Source organism: Pristis pectinata, chromosome 8 (assembly GCF_009764475.1).
Source record: "Pristis pectinata isolate sPriPec2 chromosome 8, sPriPec2.1.pri, whole genome shotgun sequence".
In the NCBI taxonomy this organism is placed as follows: domain Eukaryota; kingdom Metazoa; phylum Chordata; class Chondrichthyes; order Rhinopristiformes; family Pristidae; genus Pristis; species Pristis pectinata.
This window is the reverse complement of record NC_067412.1, coordinates 26,770,057-26,787,786: the sequence shown is the minus strand read 5'-3', so window position 1 is coordinate 26,787,786 and position 17,730 is coordinate 26,770,057.

Genomic DNA, 17,730 nt, shown 5'->3' with positions numbered 1-17,730 from the left:
CTACACCCAGTTCCCTCTTCCAAATCGTTAATGTATATCATGAACAGTTGCAGGCCCAGCACCGACCCCTGCGGCACCCCGCTCACCACTGATTGCCAACCAGAGGAACATCCATTTATCCCCACTCTCTGCCTTCTATTGATTAACCAATCCTCTATCCATGCTAATACATTACCCACAACTCCATGTATCCTTATCTAATGGATAAGTCTTTTACGCGGCACCTTATCGAACGCCTTCTGGAAATCCAAGTATACAACATCCACCTGTTCCCCTCTATCCACTGTGCTTATTATATTCACAAAGAACTCCAGTAAGTTTGTCAAACAGGACTTGCCCTTCCTGAATCCGTGCTGTGTTTGCCTGATGGAACCACTTCTATCCAGATGTCTCTCTATTTCTTCCTTAATGATATCTTCAAGCATTTTCCTGACTACAGACATTAAGCTAACTGGCTTATAGTTACCTGCCTTTTGCCTGCATCCTTTTTTAAACAATGGCGTGACATTTGCTGTCTTCCAATCCGCCAGGACCTGCCCAAAGTCCAGAGAATTTTGGTAAATTATCACAAATGCCTCTACTATAACTTCCGCCATTTTGTTCAGTACCCTGGGATGCATCTCATCAGGACCAGAGGACTTGCCTACCATAAGGCCCACTAGTTTGCTCATCACTACCTCTTTAGCGACAGCGATTGTTTCGAGGTCCTCACCTCCCATCACATCCATAACATCTCTCTTTGGCATGTTAGACGTGTCCTCCATTGTGAAGACCGACACAAAATAGTCGTTCAAGGCCTTGGCCATTTCCACATTACCCAATATTAATTCCCCCTTCTCATCTTCCGAGGGACCTATGTTCACTTTAGCTACCCTTTTCCGATTTATATAATTATAAAGGCTTTTACTGTGTGTTTTTACATTTTGTACTTGTTTACTTTCATAATCTATCTTCTCTTTCCTTACGTTTGGCAGCAATTTTGGAAAGGGGAATTAAGATTGTGTTCATTGGAAGCACAGTCTGATGTGAGGTTCCCTGTCTTTCTAGATAGTAAAGTTCTCAAATTCCTTTTTCTTCTGTTTCTCCTCTACCTCCTTCTTCTGGCAAGAGATGAGCCCACAGGATTGTAAGGTTATGTAACATACAATGGAGTACAGCAAGTCTCAGGAATAACTCTTTATATTGCAAGGTTGTTATAGCATGACCCAGACAGTGGAATAGTTACAAGCACAAGATGATCTGTTCCATCAAATTGTAGCTGGAGCCATGACTTTTTATGTGCAGGTGCTTCTTGCATGCATGGGTTTTTCACTAGAGGCAAGAGACAGGTGTTTAGAGGATAGGTTTTTTCTTTGTGTGGGTTTGGCATAAATTCTGGTGTAGCAAGTCCTTTTCGATCACTTAATTCCAAATGAAATAATGTTGGATTACAGTGTGTTTGTTGGTACATCATCGTTAAAAACAGGTTCTCCTAATATGTTACTCAACAGTTTTACAAAGGTAACAAAAACAGTCTATTATAAAAAACCATTCAAACCTATCACCTGAGGAAATGACACTCCTTGGTGTCCTGACAGGACAAGTAGAGTCTCATGTTATTGTAAAGCAAATTCCCTTCACTTTACTACATTTTATAAGCAACAAGCCGCCAAAAGCAATGTGAATAAACTGAGGCATAAGATTGAATAACTTTGAAAATTTTTAATCAAGATTCTTGTGATGCTACCCTTAAAATTAACTGAGAACATATTAGTTCCACAAATCTACATCTTCTCTCAGAAGATATAAAGCAATTTACTGGGAGCTTTGAAAGTAAATTTATCTCTCCACTTTAATCCTAGTCAGTGGTCTGAGTCAAAGGCAGAAAATGCTGGAAGAACTCAGCCAGTCAAACCCTGTCTGAAGAAAGAAAAAACAGTTAACATTTTGGGTCAGGGACCCTTCTTCAGTGTGGAGGAACGGTGGAGGGATTACAGTTTACAGAAGCGTAAATTGACTGAATGAAAGGCCAAACCAAGCAGAGTGACAGAGATGGGAAAACAGGGGGAGTCACAAGAGTCTGCAGATGCTGGATTTGGAGCAACAGACAAAATGCTGGAGGGACTCAGCAGGTCAGGCAGCTTCTGTGTAGGGAAATGGACAGTGGACTTTTTGGGTTAAGACCCTTACCTGAAATATCGACTGTTCATTTCCCTCCCCAGATACTGCCTGACCTGCTGAGTTCCTCCAGCACTTTGCTTGTTGTGGGAAGACAAATGTTATCTCCCTAGGAGAGGGTCTCATGTTTGTGCACTACGGAGCTACTTCCACACATGGGTGGCACCTAATCTTGTAGAAGACAGTATGCAAGTGTTCTATGAGACCATGCAAATCCCCCTGCACAGAATAATACAACCTGTGCTTTCAATGCAGCATTCAAGATAAGATAAGATATTTATTTATTAGTCACATGTACATTGAAACACACAGTGAAGTGCTTCTTTTCGTGTTACTGAAAATATGCTGGGGGCAGCCCGCAAGTGTCGCCACTCTTCCGGCGCCAACATAGCATGCCCACAGCTCTTAACCTGTACATCTTTGGAATGTAGGAGGAAACCGGAGCACCCAGAGGAAACCCACGCAGGCACAGGGAGAACGTAAAAACTCCTTACAGACAGCAGCAGGATTTGAACCTGGGTCGCCGGCGCTGTAATAGTGTTACGCTAACCACTACACTACCATGCAGACGATGGACTCCGGCTGCATCTTTTACTGAAAGGGAATTTGTGGCACCAGCCATCAGATGCTATCTCATGGTTTGGTCCATGAGCATGTGAACAGAGTTGTCCACTGTTTCTGTACAGAAAAGTTTGTTTTCCAGCAACTAACTGTGCTGAGTTAGTTCTGGACTCCACCATGCTCTTTGACATTGAACGTAGGCTTCCCAATAGGTTTCTCAGTTACATCCTTGAGCAAATCCATTAGCAGCCTTCTGGCAGTTGTCCCATCAAAGTCCTGGTGAGTCTTCCATGGTAGTACGCATGTCTGTCTTGCCCTCCAGCAAACTGGTGCTTGTTTTATCTTTTCTCCCTGCCCTGGCTGCGGGCCACTCATGCTTGGTTCACATGCTAGCCTCATCACATGCTAACCTCTAAATTACATGCATTATCAGAATCTGACTTGGTAACTGCAATACTGTCTTCTTCCTGTTCTTTCACCGCGCTGCTATGTAGCAGTTCTTAATATTTGAAATAAGAAGGGCTTAAGGCTAAGGTTATGGTGCAGGGAAGTAGGAGGTGGGTGCATGCACGATTAGAAGTGAACGTGGGTGATGAGAAAAAGAGGACTAGATATGAAGGAACTGTTGTCTTCAATGGTTTCAGCCCTGCCTCTTGTCAATCCAGTGATGGCAAGCACCATCTCTTCTGTTGATATTAGGATAAGCTGGTGCCCTGCTTACTTTCCAGTTAGCATCCTGATGTCTTTGGCTTTATGCCACCTAATCATTCTAGAGAGAGGGCAATATACTAGTGAGTGTTATACAATGTGTTTGATGTACGTGACTGTCTTAGTCGAATGTCTGGCAGTTTGAGCAAGCTGTGGGATACACATGTGAGGCTTTCAGCAGGGCTAAACATGTGAGGGCTGGGTGGAGCTGGTGAATATTGAACTGTGAGTCCTGAGCCACTTAAATGGAGGTTGTTGGAGATGAGTAATGGAGATGGTGACTGAGCAGTTTCTGAGGATGTTAGTGCATTTGGTAGGTTAAGGCATTTGAAAGTGCATTCACTGACCTTAACCACTCGTGAAGTCATTGAATTCTTGACAGCACTGAAGCCCACTCTGCTCTCTGTGGACACTTCCTACACCCTCTACAAAGGCCATCTGTGCTGTGTCTGAAAACTTTACAGCAGCTTTCTGTCATTTTGTGCGATTCTTCACTAAGTCAGCTCAACTTGTAGAATGCTTGATAGTATCTGCTCCAGCCAAAATGTGCCTCCTAACTGAAGTACAAGTTAATACTAGACAGGTCCAATGAGCTTTAGCTAGCACGAGACACTCCTAATATTGGAGTTGCCATGAAGCATCCAGTCAGTCTGCAGCATAGATTGCACTGGCTGTACATTGCAGTCATTATATTGAGCAGGTATCACAAATTTGGTATGCAGACTGCATTTTACTGGACAGGTATGGACCAACCATGCACTCGGCCAGTTTCTGGGAAATATCAAACTTAGTATTCTTAATAATGATTTAAAGGTTCTTGTTATTATGTGGAAGAGCAAGGAAATTAGGCCTTGATGCATTACGTCCTTGGCACATAGTTCTTATGTGCAGTCTCCCACCAAAGACAGGTGGGTTGGCAAGTTAAATGGTCACTGTAAATTGCCCCTAGTGTTGGAATCTGGGTGAAGTTGATGGGATTGTGAGGAAGATAAAATGGGATTAGTGTAGGTCGGTGTCCAATGCTTAGCACCAACTCTCTGAGCCAAAAGGCCTGTTTCCTTGCTGCTTGACTTCATGACCCTGTGATGACTTCTCTCCCAGGAGAACTCCCTGCTCTGGATCCTGTTTCAGGCTGGATCTCATCGTTATAAAAGTGCTGAAGTTGACCCAACATTAATAGTCGCAGTACTCAAAAGAGTAAGCCAACAACAAAAGTCTCAACTAACAGATATGTGGAAGTGCAATCAGAAATCTCACCACAATAACACAATACAATAAATGTTTTGTTATCTAGCATTTTACAATCTGGGGCACTCTAGTTCCCCATTCTCTGGTAACTGGGTACCAATATCAGAGCCTGAGGGGAGTTTCCCAAGTCTAGTTTCAGATGCTGATAGGTGCACATAGCAGAGCTACTGCTACCCCTTCCCAGTGTCCATATATTCATTTATTGTTACTATGTAAATTTTTAACAATATTGGACAACATAACTCCTGATTAACCAGCCAAGAAGGACATATTTACTGCATATGCTTCAAACCTGGAAAATTTTAATCATCATATTGCTCTATGATGTGGATAATCCATTTCCCATCCAGCACAGAAGCCAGTGGTGACTGGTTTAGGTGACCTTTCGCTGTTCATGGGGAAGACTAAAATGGCAGCACCAGGCATGGAGCAAATTACATCACAACGTGTTTTCACATGGGCATCTTTGGACATTCCATCTTAGTTAAACTATTCCATACAGGCAGTACAGTTATTTCTTCCATTCTCTGACCTTTACAAGACATAGGATTTAAGACAGTGGAATGCCAGAGGAGGTGCTGACTCTGTGTAGGCAGCCCGCCTGAAACTGTACGTCAGCATCTGTGTGGACACAGATGTCTTTAGGTAACTTGGTAAGGACATTAAAATGCGTCCAGCACTGAACACCTGTTTATAGGGTGGGAGAGTTGATACTGACCACTAAACCCTACTGCACATTTTTGTTTAGTTGACTAACTTCTTGATTACTAAATGCACCATGTCCACTTCCCAACCAGCACAACAATCAATAGGAAAAGATTAGGCCATCAGGTTCAATTTGATGCTGCCTGTAATGAGTTTGCATCTTCACCCTGTGACTGTGTGGGTTTCCTCCAGGTGCTTCAGTTTTCTCCCACATTCCAAAGACATATGGGCTGGCAGGTCAACTGTTAATTAGCCCTGGTGTATGGGTGAGTGGTAGAATCTGGGGGAGCTGATGAGAATGTGTGGAGAATAAAATGGGATTAGTGTAGGATTAGTGTAAATGGGTGGTTGATGAATGCCGTGGGGTTGGTGTGTTTAAGGGCCTGTTTCTGTGTTGTATTATGCTATGATCCTAATTAAAATAGCCCCTCAACACATGGTGCAAACTAAGGCTCAGAGTGTTTTCACTTAAGCATCGGCAGCTGATCTTCCAATCCTTTTAAAATTATAAAAGCACGTCATTATCATGTACTTTTGCTGATTTTATGAAAGATCCACTTCCTTACTCTTTCCAAATAGCTTACCAACTCTTTTTTCAAAGTTTTATTTTTCTGATCATTTCTATTTAATCTGCTCCCATCATCTGTAAGAATTTTGACGTGTTCTCATGTTATTTCTGTTCTTATCAATAATATAACAGTAATGTATACAGAATTGGTTTAAATCAGAATAATCTTATTGTTTGATCACAGCAGTGTTGGTGTAAGTGCATGCATCAGAGGTTTTGCAACAAAACTATGGTTCAACGAAGAGGGATGATGAAGTTTTGATATTAAATAAAAAGGCATCAACTCTCTCATCTATGTTTGGCAATCTCTTACAGAAGCTGAATCATCATAAAATATCAGAAAGTGGTATAAAAGAGAAAGAAAGAAAGAATTCCTGATACCTTCAAGACCCATTGGTCTGTATAGGTTTGGAGAAATCATGGATCCTCACTAAATCCATTCAGGTGATTAGATGTAATGGACTGATTGGAGTATATAAATTGAGTGCTTTAAATGAAATGGGTCATTAAACATCTTACTGTACCAGTTGCATGAACCAGTTGACTGTGCAAAAGAGGTATCCAACATCATCTTGTATGCATTGCAATCTTTGTGGGTGGCACAATGGCACAGCCAGTAGAATTGCTGCCTCATAGCTCCAGCGACCTAGTTCAATCCTGACCTCCGGTGCTGTCTGACTGGAGTTTACATGTTCTCCCTTTGACCATGTGCGTTTCTCCCTTGAGTGCACCAGTTTCCTCCCACGTGCCAAAGATATGCAGGTTGATAGGTAAATTGACCACTGTAAATTCTCTCCAGAATGTGTATATGAGTGGTAGAATCTTGGGGGAGTTGAGAGGGATGTAGGAAGAAGGAAATGGGATTGGTGTATGATTAGTGTGGATGAGTGCTTGATGGTCAGCAAGAACCTGCTACCATACTGTATGACTCTATGACCTCTAAGCCCTCTATAATAGCTTGTTCCACAAAATTTTTCTCAAGCTTTCCTCCAGTTCTTTTATTGTTCCAAGAACCTTTGGATGCTCCTCCTTTTGCTATCACTAGTCAAAGATTAACGTAACTCTAATTCTCTATCTTTTTCTTTTCTCTACTGAATTTAACTGTCCTGGCCTGCTCAAATTAATTCACATTCTTGGAGATCAAGTTAGAAGCGACCTTACTGTTGAACTCCAACCTTATACATTGAGTGAGACCCCTCAACAAGTAAAATATGAAGAGATGTCACAGCTCATGTTGTGGGTAGATGGAAGCCCCTTCTGGAAATTCTTCATCATGGTGTTATTCCATCATTATAGTTATATCTACCATTTCTTGATAAGTGTTGGCTGGAAGATAACTATAGCCCTGACTCAGTTTCCTCTAGCCCCTTCCTCAACCCACCTGGGAAACTGGTACAATTCAGGATGAAAATTCTCCTCAGAAACATTTACTGATCTGACCCCAAGTTACCAATATTACATTCATGCTGTTGATATTGATAAACATCTGATTTTTAAAAATTATTTTTTGGAATGCTAATATGACTTTCTCACAAGGCTATTTAGAATCAACTCTTTCTTCTTTTAAGATGCTCATTGTCCTGGTCAAAGCAAAGCCAAAGTTGTTGCCTTTTCCTGAGATCTGCTGACTCTCTCACTAATATTCAAGTGATTCTATTTATTCTGCTAATGACTGCAACTCTTTGCACAAATATCAGAAACACGTTTAGTTCCCGCATACCATTGCTTTGGTTTGGATAATATTTTTGCTTTCTTAACAGTTTGAGTTTTAGGTAACAATAAAGTTAATTTGAATTCAGCAGGTAGTGCCCAGATACAGGATGTTCATCAAAACAGGGCTGGAAAAGCAGTCAATTACCCATAGGTCAAAGGTGACAATCTTGCCTAAAAATCTAGTCTAATGCTCTAGTGCAGTACCGAGGGAGGACTGCACTGTTGAACATGTCACATTTTGGATAAGCCTTCATCAGGTCAATCAGGATCCGCATCAGGATAGCAGAGGACATTCTGAGTGACCAGATGGAGAAGTATATTTGTTATATGTTTCAGAATCAGGTTTATTATCACTGACATATGTTGTGAAATTTGTTGTTTTGTGGCAGCAGTTTTGTTTTGACTTGCTGAACTGACTGCAAACTTGATGAAAAAAATTGGGATTAATGTAGGATGAGTGTAAATGGATGGTTGACAGTTGGTGCAGATTTGGTGGCCTGTTTCTATGTTGTATCTCTCTATGCTGTATATCTCTCATTATAGGAAGGATGTGGAAGCGTTGGAAAGGGTGCAGAGGAGATTTACCAGGATGCTGCCTGGTTTGGAGAGTATGCATTATAAGGAGAGACTAAGGGAGCTAGGGCTTTACTCATTGAGAGGAGGAGGATGAAGGGAGACAAGATAGACGCATACAAAATATTAAGAGGAATAGATAGAGTGGACAGCCAGCCCCTCTTTCCCAGGACACCAATGCTCAATACAAGAGGACATGGCTTTAAAGTAATGGGTGGGAAGTTCAAGGGAGATATCAGAAGAAGGTTTTTTTACCCAGAGAGTGGTTGGGGCATGGAATGCACTGCCTGGGTTGGTGGTGGAGGCAGGTACATTGGTCAAATTCAAGAGATTGCTAGATAAGCATATGGAGGAATTTAAAATAGAGGGATATGTGGGAGCAAGGGGTTAGATAGTCTTAGGCGTGGTTTAAAGGTCGGCACAACATTGTGGGCTGAAGGGCCTGTATTGTGCTGTACTGTTCTATGATTCTATGACTGATGCTGCTTGGCAGGTGCTGAAGATGATAGGTCCTCATCAATGGAAGAGGCAGGTGTCCTACTTAGGTTCCTTTTGTAAGAATTTGAGGTTGGAGTGGAGGCAAGAGATCTGTGTAAGATGCGCCTCCTCTTCAACATCCCATTTCTAAACAGCTCTGCAGTATTCAGGAACATCCGCTTCCTCTATTCTGTAGGTGGATGCACCTGGTTTCCCATGATGTTCCAGTGCACAATGATCCTTCAAAATATAAAGTGATGAGAATGTGGGAACTTTGATCATCTAAAGGCAAAGCCAACATTGTGCTGTCAACGAAAAATCATGTTCGCCCAACTTATTGAGGTTCTTTGAAAGGTGGCATGGTGATACAGCATAAGAAGTTAGGAAAATAAGGGTAAGAGTAGGCCATTTGGCCACTCAAACCTAACCCACCATTCAGTATGATCATGGCCGACCTGCCCCAGGCCTCTACTGCCATGTTGAGGTCAGATGCAGGTTGGAGGAACAACACCTCATATTCCTCCTTGGGAGTCTCCAACCTGATGGCCTTAACATCGATTTCTCTAACTTCTGATAACCCCACCCCTTCTTTTTCTCCCCCCCCCACACTCCTTTGTCTTCTCTTATTCCTGCGGCTCTCTTCCCCCACCTTGATGACCTGCCCATCTGCTCTCCTTCCCTCCTCCACTCTTTATTCCATGGTCCACTGCCCTCTCCTGCCAGATTCCTCCTTCTTCAGCCCTTTGCCTCTTCCCCCCCTCCCCCACCCTCCTACCTTCCCCCTCTCACCTGGACTCGCCTATCCCCTGAACTCACCTATCACCTGCCTGCATATGCTCCTCCCCCTTCTTATTCTGGCTTTCGCCATCTTCCTTTTCAGTCCTGATGAAGCGTCTCGACCCGAAACATCAACTGTTTATTTCCCTTCATGGATGCTGCCTGGCCTGCTGAGTTCCTCCAGCACTTTGTGTGTATTTCTCCAGATTCCAGCATCTGCGGAATTTCTTGTGTCTCATCTCCTCTTCTGTGCCAGTTCCCCATGGCCCTCAATCTCCTGATCTTCCCTTCAAAAGTTTATCTACTTCCTCTTTAAATAACCGCAGTAATCTAGCCTCTAAAACCCTCTGAGGTAGAGAATGACAGAGAATGTGCTGCTGTCCGATAGTTTCAGGGACCTGGGTACAGTAATGACTTTGGGTGCTGTCTGTGTGAAGTTTGCACATTCTTCCTGTGACTGTATGGGTTTTCTCTGGGTACTCTAGTTTACCCTCGCATCTCAATCATGTGCTGTTAGGTTAATTGGCTTCTGTAAATGGCTTCTGTTTATCCATAGTGCAGGTAAGTGGCAAAAGAATCAAAGGGGAGTTGATGGGCAGCGTTGCAGGGAAATAAGTGAAGGGAAAATAGGATTAATTTGCTGGACCAGATGGCCTTATTCTGTGTCTTAGTAAGTTACATGTACTCTGTGTAAAGGGGAACTGGTGCATGAACTTAGATTTGCAGACGACATTGGATAAGGTTGTTGTGGATTAAAAAGTTCATTGTGTAGGTGGAGATATATTGGTCTGGATAGAAGATTGGTTGGCTTACATGAAAATGACAATCATAAATGGATCTTTTTATATGTAGCTAGATGTAACAAGTGATCTGCTACAGGAATCAGTAACAAGTGGTGTGCTGTGGCCTCTAGTACGATTTACATAAATTGTATGAAGGCTCTGAGTTTGCTAAACTAGATGAAGGCTCTGAGTTTGCTAAATTTGTTGATGAAATTTGAAAATAAGCAAGAAAGTAAGTTGAGAGGAAGATGAAAGGAGATTACAAAGAGATATTGACACGTTAATTAAGTGGAGAAATGTCTGGCAAATGAGGTGTAACGTGGGAACTATGAAATTGTCCTTTTGAGCAGCAAAAGGAAGATGATATCTACATGGTGAGAGATTGCAGAGCTCTGAGATACAGAATGCTCAAGGTGTCCTGGTACATAATTTGCAAAGGGCTAGTATGCAAATGTGGCAGGTAGTGTTACGGACTCGGTGAATGTCCCTTTAAGATAGAGCATAGTGGTGTGTGTGTGTGTGTGTGTGTGTGTGTGTGTGTGTGTGGGTGGCGTGCTTACGTCAATAGAAGATAAAGGACCTAATGACGTTGTTGAAGAAGTCAGTCGAAGTCAGTCAGAGGAAAGAGAGAGAGAGAAGGGAGAGAGACACCAGCCTGCTAGTTTCTCTATCAATGGATGAGAAACAATAACTTTGTCTGTCACTGCAATCCACATATGGAAATTGGGAGTAATCTGGTGGAGTTCACTTTGTTGCTGACCTGTAGAAGGAAACAGGTATTTGTGTGGACGGCCACGATTTGGATGCTTTTCAGGGTGAGGAAGTCATTACCGTAAACACTGAGGTGTCGTTTGGGGTCCATCATGGAACATTTGGATTTGGTAATTACTCTCTCTATGTTCTCTACATCTACGTCTCATCTTCAGACAACGGTGGTTGTTGAAGAAGCCTTTGCTCATGTTTCACCTTATGGCTTGCTGAACTGAACTTTGAAAACTATTCCTAGACTTGGAGTTTGGGACTTTGCCACACACACACACGACGAGTTTAGTTTTTGGGGTTAATGTTTAACATTTTTACTTCTAACATTCTAACATGTTTACTTTTATTTTTCTTATTATCCTAAGTAGTTATTAACAAAGTAGTTTTTAACACTGAATCATGACTCAGTGTGTTTCTTTTGTTGCTGGTTCGTAACAAAATTGGGGGCTCGTCCAGGATCCAACTCAAAGATTAACGAGATTCGTCCGGGATTGTTCCCCAGATTGACGAGATTCGTCCAGGATCCAATCCAAAGATTGACGAGGGTGGTCTGAGTTTGAACAAATTGGGGTCTTAGTGGACGACTGATTGTGGTCGGTCTGATAAATTCTTTTTAATTTGCTTGTGTGTGTGGAAACCAGCAACAATGGATATTGAGGCATTTTTGGAGTCACCAACCCTAAAGGGATTGGAGATGGCGAAAAAGGATGATTTGGTAAAAATTGCTACAAGGCTAAACCTTAAAGCAGTAAAGCGGTCTATGAAAAAAGCAGTTATTCATAGAATGATAGTTGACTATTATTTGGAGAAGGAAGTGTTTGAGGTGAGTGAGGTAGTCGAGTTCCCTGAGATTAAACCAGTGATTTCTGTTGTGACTTCTCAACCAGTGGAGTTGGAGGATTTGGAGGAGGAAGAGTTAGAAGAGTTTCCTGAGAGTGGGTCAGAGATTCCCGATAGCTGGGTGCAGTTAGCAAAGATAGAGTTAGAACAAACGCGAATGAAGTTCGAGTTAGGACAAAGGAAGCTAGAGTTAGAGCAAAGGAAAATAGAGTTAGAGGAAAGGAAGGCCCAAATGGAATTGAGGAGGATGGAGCTGGATAGGCAGGAGAAGGAGAAACAGCGGCAGCATGAGTTAAAAATGAAGCGAAGGAGTTTGGAATCTGATTCTGATGATGGGTTTTCAGCCAGCAGGGAGGTTCGATTAGTCCCTCCTTTTGAGGAAGATCAGGTCGATCAGTATTTCCAACATTTTGGAAAGGTTGCTGTGAGTTCAAACTGGTCAAAGGAAGGATGGGCTCTTATGTTACAGAGTGTAGTTAAGGGTAAAGCTCAAAAAGCTTATTCTGCTTTGTCTGTTGAGGATGCAGCTGATTATACAAAGGTAAAACAAGCTGTGTTGAAGGCCTATGAATTGGTACCTGAAGCTTATAGACAAAAATTTAGATACTTGAAGAAATCTGCAGATCAGATGTACATGGAATTTGCCAATGGAAAGAGAATATGTTTTGAATGATCGTATATGGCTAAAAATGTAGATGGGGATTTTGATAAATTGGCAGAATTGATGTTAGTGGAAGACTTTAAAAGATATGTCCCAGCTGAAGTAACAACACATTTAAATCAAAGGAGGTGGAAACTTTACAAGAAACTGCTAGGTTGGCAGATAATTATGCTTTAACCCATAAATCCAAATGGGGACCGCCTAAAACCTTTCAAAAGAGTTACAAGGACAATCCAGGTAAACCAGAGATTAAATTGGGAGGTAATCAAAAAGGGAAGGATGAAAAGAAGCCAGTGCTGGAGAAAGCTGCTGAGCGTACTTGTTATTACTGTAAGAAATCTGGCCATGTAATAGCTAATTGTGCCCTTTTGAAGAAAAGGAAGGAAGCCGTGCCCAATGCTTGCTTTCAGGTAATTAAAAATGAAACAGTGTTTAGGAGATGTTGTTAAAGATCAGTCCTTGCCAGAGATAAAGGCTGAAAAGTTGGAGGAGGTGAGAAAGGAATTCCGTTCTTATGTTTCAGAGGCTTTTGTTTCACTGAATGATGGGTCACCCCAGGTGCCAGTGAAAATCTTTAGAGATACTGGGGCTTGCCAATCTCTCTTGCTGGACAGTGTTTTAAATTTTGGTGAAGAAACTGACACTGGTGAGGTAAATCTAGTGCGAGGTGTTACAGGTGACACCATGTCTGTCCCTTTGTACAAAGTGATTTTAAAGTCAAGGTTTGTAGAAGGACCTGTCGAGATAGGGATACGATCTAGTTTCTTTGTTATTGGGGAATGACCTTGCAGATGGAGAATTTGTCCCTGTGGTACGGTTAACGACCAAACCAAGGATTGATGAGTCTGAGAATGATCCAGATGTTTACCCATCCTGTGCGGTGACTCGAGCTAGAGCTAAGGAATTAACCAAGGCCGACAGTCCTGTGCAGCCTGATGTTGTTCCCTGTGACAACCCTAGACAGGAAGAAAATTATGATGACTTGTCTGAGACTTTTCTGTCTTCACTGGAGGATCAAAATCCTTGTATTGAGCCTGAATTTAAATATTTGTCTTTGTCAAGGAAAGAATTTATGGTGGAACAGACGAAAGACCCTGAGATTACTGAATTGAGAGAAAAAGCACTCTCATGTGATGAGATTGAAAAAGTGCCAATTGGATATTATGTCAAAAATGTTGCTCCTAAGATATCTGATGTTGATATTGAGGAAGGCCAATTTAGACCAAATATTGTTTCATCGAAACTAAAAAAACCAAAATATCCTGGAGAACCTTGAAACGAAGTTGGACCATTTACAAGTTTCGCAAAAACAACAGATGAGAGAATTAATTTTAAAATTTAAAGATCTGTTCCCAGATGTTCCAAACAGAACATTGATAATTACCCATGATGTTGATGTTGGGGATGCAAAACCAATCAAACAACACCCATATCGAATGAATGTGGAAAAAAGTAAACTTGTTGACCAGGAGATTGAATATATGTTAGAAAATGATATTATTAAACGTTCTGCTTCAAACTGGAGTTCGCCCTGTGTTATTGTGCCTAAACCTGAAGGAACTGTTAGATTTTGCACAGATTACAGGAAAGTGAATGCTGTAACGAAGTCAGATGCTTACCCTATTCCTAGGGTGGATGATTGCATAGACAGAGTGGGGAAGGCTAAATTTCTTACAAAGATTGAGCTATTAAAAGGGTACTGGTGTGTTCCATTAACAGATAGAGGAAGGGAGATTTCTGCCTTTGTAACCCCTTCTGGATTGTATGAATATAATGGTTTGCCATTTGGAATGAAAAATGCTCCGGCAACATTTCAAAGAATGATTAATTCAGTGATTCATGGGTTAAAACATACAGATGCCTATATTGACGACTTAGTGACAGGGAATGATACATGGGAGGACCACATCTCTGCGTTAGAAAGGTTGTTCGAAAGACTTTCTGAAGCTAACCTTACAGTTAACTTGGCTAAAAGTGAATTTGGCCATGCCACTGTGACGTATCTTGGTTATGTTGTAGGTCAAGGTAAGTTAGCTCCTGTTCAGGCAAAAGTTCAAGCAATATCTGAGTTCCCTGTTCCCACAGGTACGAGGACTGTTAGAAGATTTTTGGGAATGGTTGGATATTATCGAAAATTTTGTAAAAATTTCGCTGATATTCTTCTTCCCCTAACTAATCTTCTGAAGAAGGGAGTAAAGTTTGTTTGGAAAGATTCTTGTCAAGAAGGATCTGAGAAGCTGAAAGCCATTTTATGCTACCATCCTGTGCTCAAATCACCTGACTTTGAAAAGCCATTTTCATTAGCAGTAGATGCCAGTGATGAAGCTGCAGGAGCTGTGTTGTCGCAGAAAGGTGACCTTAATGATATTGACCATCCTGTAGCTTACTTTTCAAAGAAATTTAATGAGCATCAAAAGAATTATTCCACCATAGAGAAGGAATTACTGTCGCTTGTTTTAGCCTTGCAACATTTCAGTGTATATGTTTGCACTGCTCAGAAACCATTGACTGTGTATACAGATCATAACCCATTGGTGGTTCTGAGCTGGGTCAAAAACAAAAACAGAAGGCTGTTAAACTGGAGTTTAATTTTGCAAGAGTTTGATCTCATGATAACTCACATTAAAGGCAAAGATAACGTGATTGCTGATTGTCTTTCCCGATGTTAAATGGGAAACATGTATCTTTACTAATCTGATATTCTGTAATTGTGTAGCATGATAATTATTAACATTGCTAACTATATGCGTGGTTAAATTTTTTTTAGGAAAAAAATTCTTTTTAGGTGGGAGGTGTTACAGACTCGGTGAATGTCCCTTTAAGATAGAGCGTGTGTGTGTGTGTGTGTGTGTGTGTGTGTGTGTGTGTGTGTGTGTGTGTGTGTGTGTGTGTGTGTGTGTGTGTGTGTGTGTGTGTGGCGTGCTTACATCAACAGAAGATAAAGGACCTAATGACATTGTTGAAGAAGTCAGTCGAAGTCAGTCAGAGCAGAGAGAGAGAGAAAAGGGAGAGAGACACCAGCCTGCTAGTTTCTGTATCGATGGATGAGAAACAATAAATTTGTCTGTCACTGCAATCCACGTATGGAAATTGGAAGTAATCTGGTGGAGCTCACTTTGTTGCTGACCTGTAGAAGGAAACAGGTATTTGTGTGGACGGCCACGATTTGGATGCTTTTCGGGGTGAGGAAGTCATTACCGTAAACACTGAGGTGTCGTTTGGGGTCCGTCGTGCAACATTTGGATTTGGTAATTACTCTCTCTATGTTCTCTGCATCTACGTCTCATCTTCAGACAACGGTGGTTGTTGAAGAAGCCTTTGCTCATGTTTCACCTTATGGCTTGCTGAACTGAACTTTGAAAACTATTCCTAGACTTGGAGTTTGGGACTTTGCCACACACACACGACGAGTTTAGTTTTTGGGGTTAGTGTTAACATTTTTACTTCTAACATCTTAACATTTTTACTTTTATTTTTCTTATTATCCTAAGTAGTTATTAATAAAGTAGTTTTTAACACTGAATCATGACTCCGTGTGTTTCTTTTGTTGCTGGTTTGTAACAGTAGTTAATAAAGCTAAAAGAATTTTATTGATTATTGCAAAGGAATTAACTAACATCCTGAAGGGTCTTGACACAGGGAGAGGACGTTTCCTCCTGTGGAAGAATCTAGTATAGGATATCACCGTTTAAAGGTATGGGTCAGCCATTTAAGAAGTGATGCAAATTTTATTTTTCTCTGAGGTCATGAGTTTTTGGTCCCTACAAGCAGAATCATTGAATATTTTTAAGACAAAGGTAGACAGATTATTGACAAGAATGTGAATGAAAGTCTGTTGGGGTTAGATGGGAATGTGTACTTGTGGTTATAATCCTGTAAGTAATGACCTCGTTGAATAGAGGACCAGGCTCGAGGAGCTTTTAATTTGTATGTTTATATATTTCTAAAAATATCTGAAACTTTCCTTCACTAATGTACTTGTTTGGAAGGAAATGCAGGAGAGCCTTCAAAGGATTCTAGTTTTGTAACTTATTCTTTTCAACAATATTTCAAGAGTTCTCAGTTGATCACAAATGAAACTGAAAACCAAAGAAACTGAAAGATTGAAAATATTTTGCTTTATTCTCAAACTTCCCAGTATAAGAATGAGGAAAAAGTGGATTAAGAGTGAAGACAACAGAGTATAAATGCCTTATGAGCAAAATAGGCAACATTTGATTGATTCCTCATTTTCCACCCCACCCAATACTAGGTTCCATTGACTGCATCAGTGAGACCAAGAAAAACAAATGATGGCTGTCCGATTTGAGCATGACGTGCACTGCAGTTTCTTTTGTTATTGCTGGAGTCTTTTTTTTCTTACAGACCTCTATCTTTAAGAAGAAAATTTATTTTCCTGCTGTCTTGTTACAATCATTGTGCCAGCTTCTTTCTGCAACTGAGTGTGGAATATGATCTAATGAAGGGTGAGGTCCAAATCTCTACCTCCCAAATTTGCGAAATTTCAGAACTCAGGTGTGGTGTGTTTGGCACGAAAGCACACAAAGAGATGTTGTTGGATCAGTTTGCAACCTCTAATTAGTCTCCAGATTCTGACAAACAAGAGATTTAGAAGTTATAAATGATCCATGACAAGTTAGGTGTGTCTTTTCTTTGAAGAGGAGACTGGTCCAAATGGTGTTGAAACTACCTTTTACTCAACATGGAGGTGCAGGTGAATGGAGCAGGGAGGACGAGCTTACAGAAGCAAAAGTGGAATTCTTTGGTCAAATCCTTCTGCCACTGATATTGATTCCATTTTCATTTCCATTTTCTTTACTTGTTTTACTTTTTGGACACCATATTTTCCTTTGGAAGGAAATTTTGGGGTCTGAGAGAGAAAATTTACATTTCACAAAGCTTCTAAGTGCAGAATGTGGTTTGTTGCCTTCATTTCATTTTCAGTTTTAAAAGTGTTCTTTTCCTTTTACTTCACTGCACCCCTCATTTTCATACCTACTCTCTCTTGATGTGACACCAAAGCATTGAGGCTTGTTATCGCACTGGCTTCCTACAAAATGTTGCAGGTAAGAATTTAGACCCTTTCAGAGTTGTATTTGCCCTAAATCACACATTTATCATAGAACATTAACATGTATTTTAAATTATTTCATGGCTAATCAAATGTCAGTGTAGGTAGATGACTTTTACATTTGCCA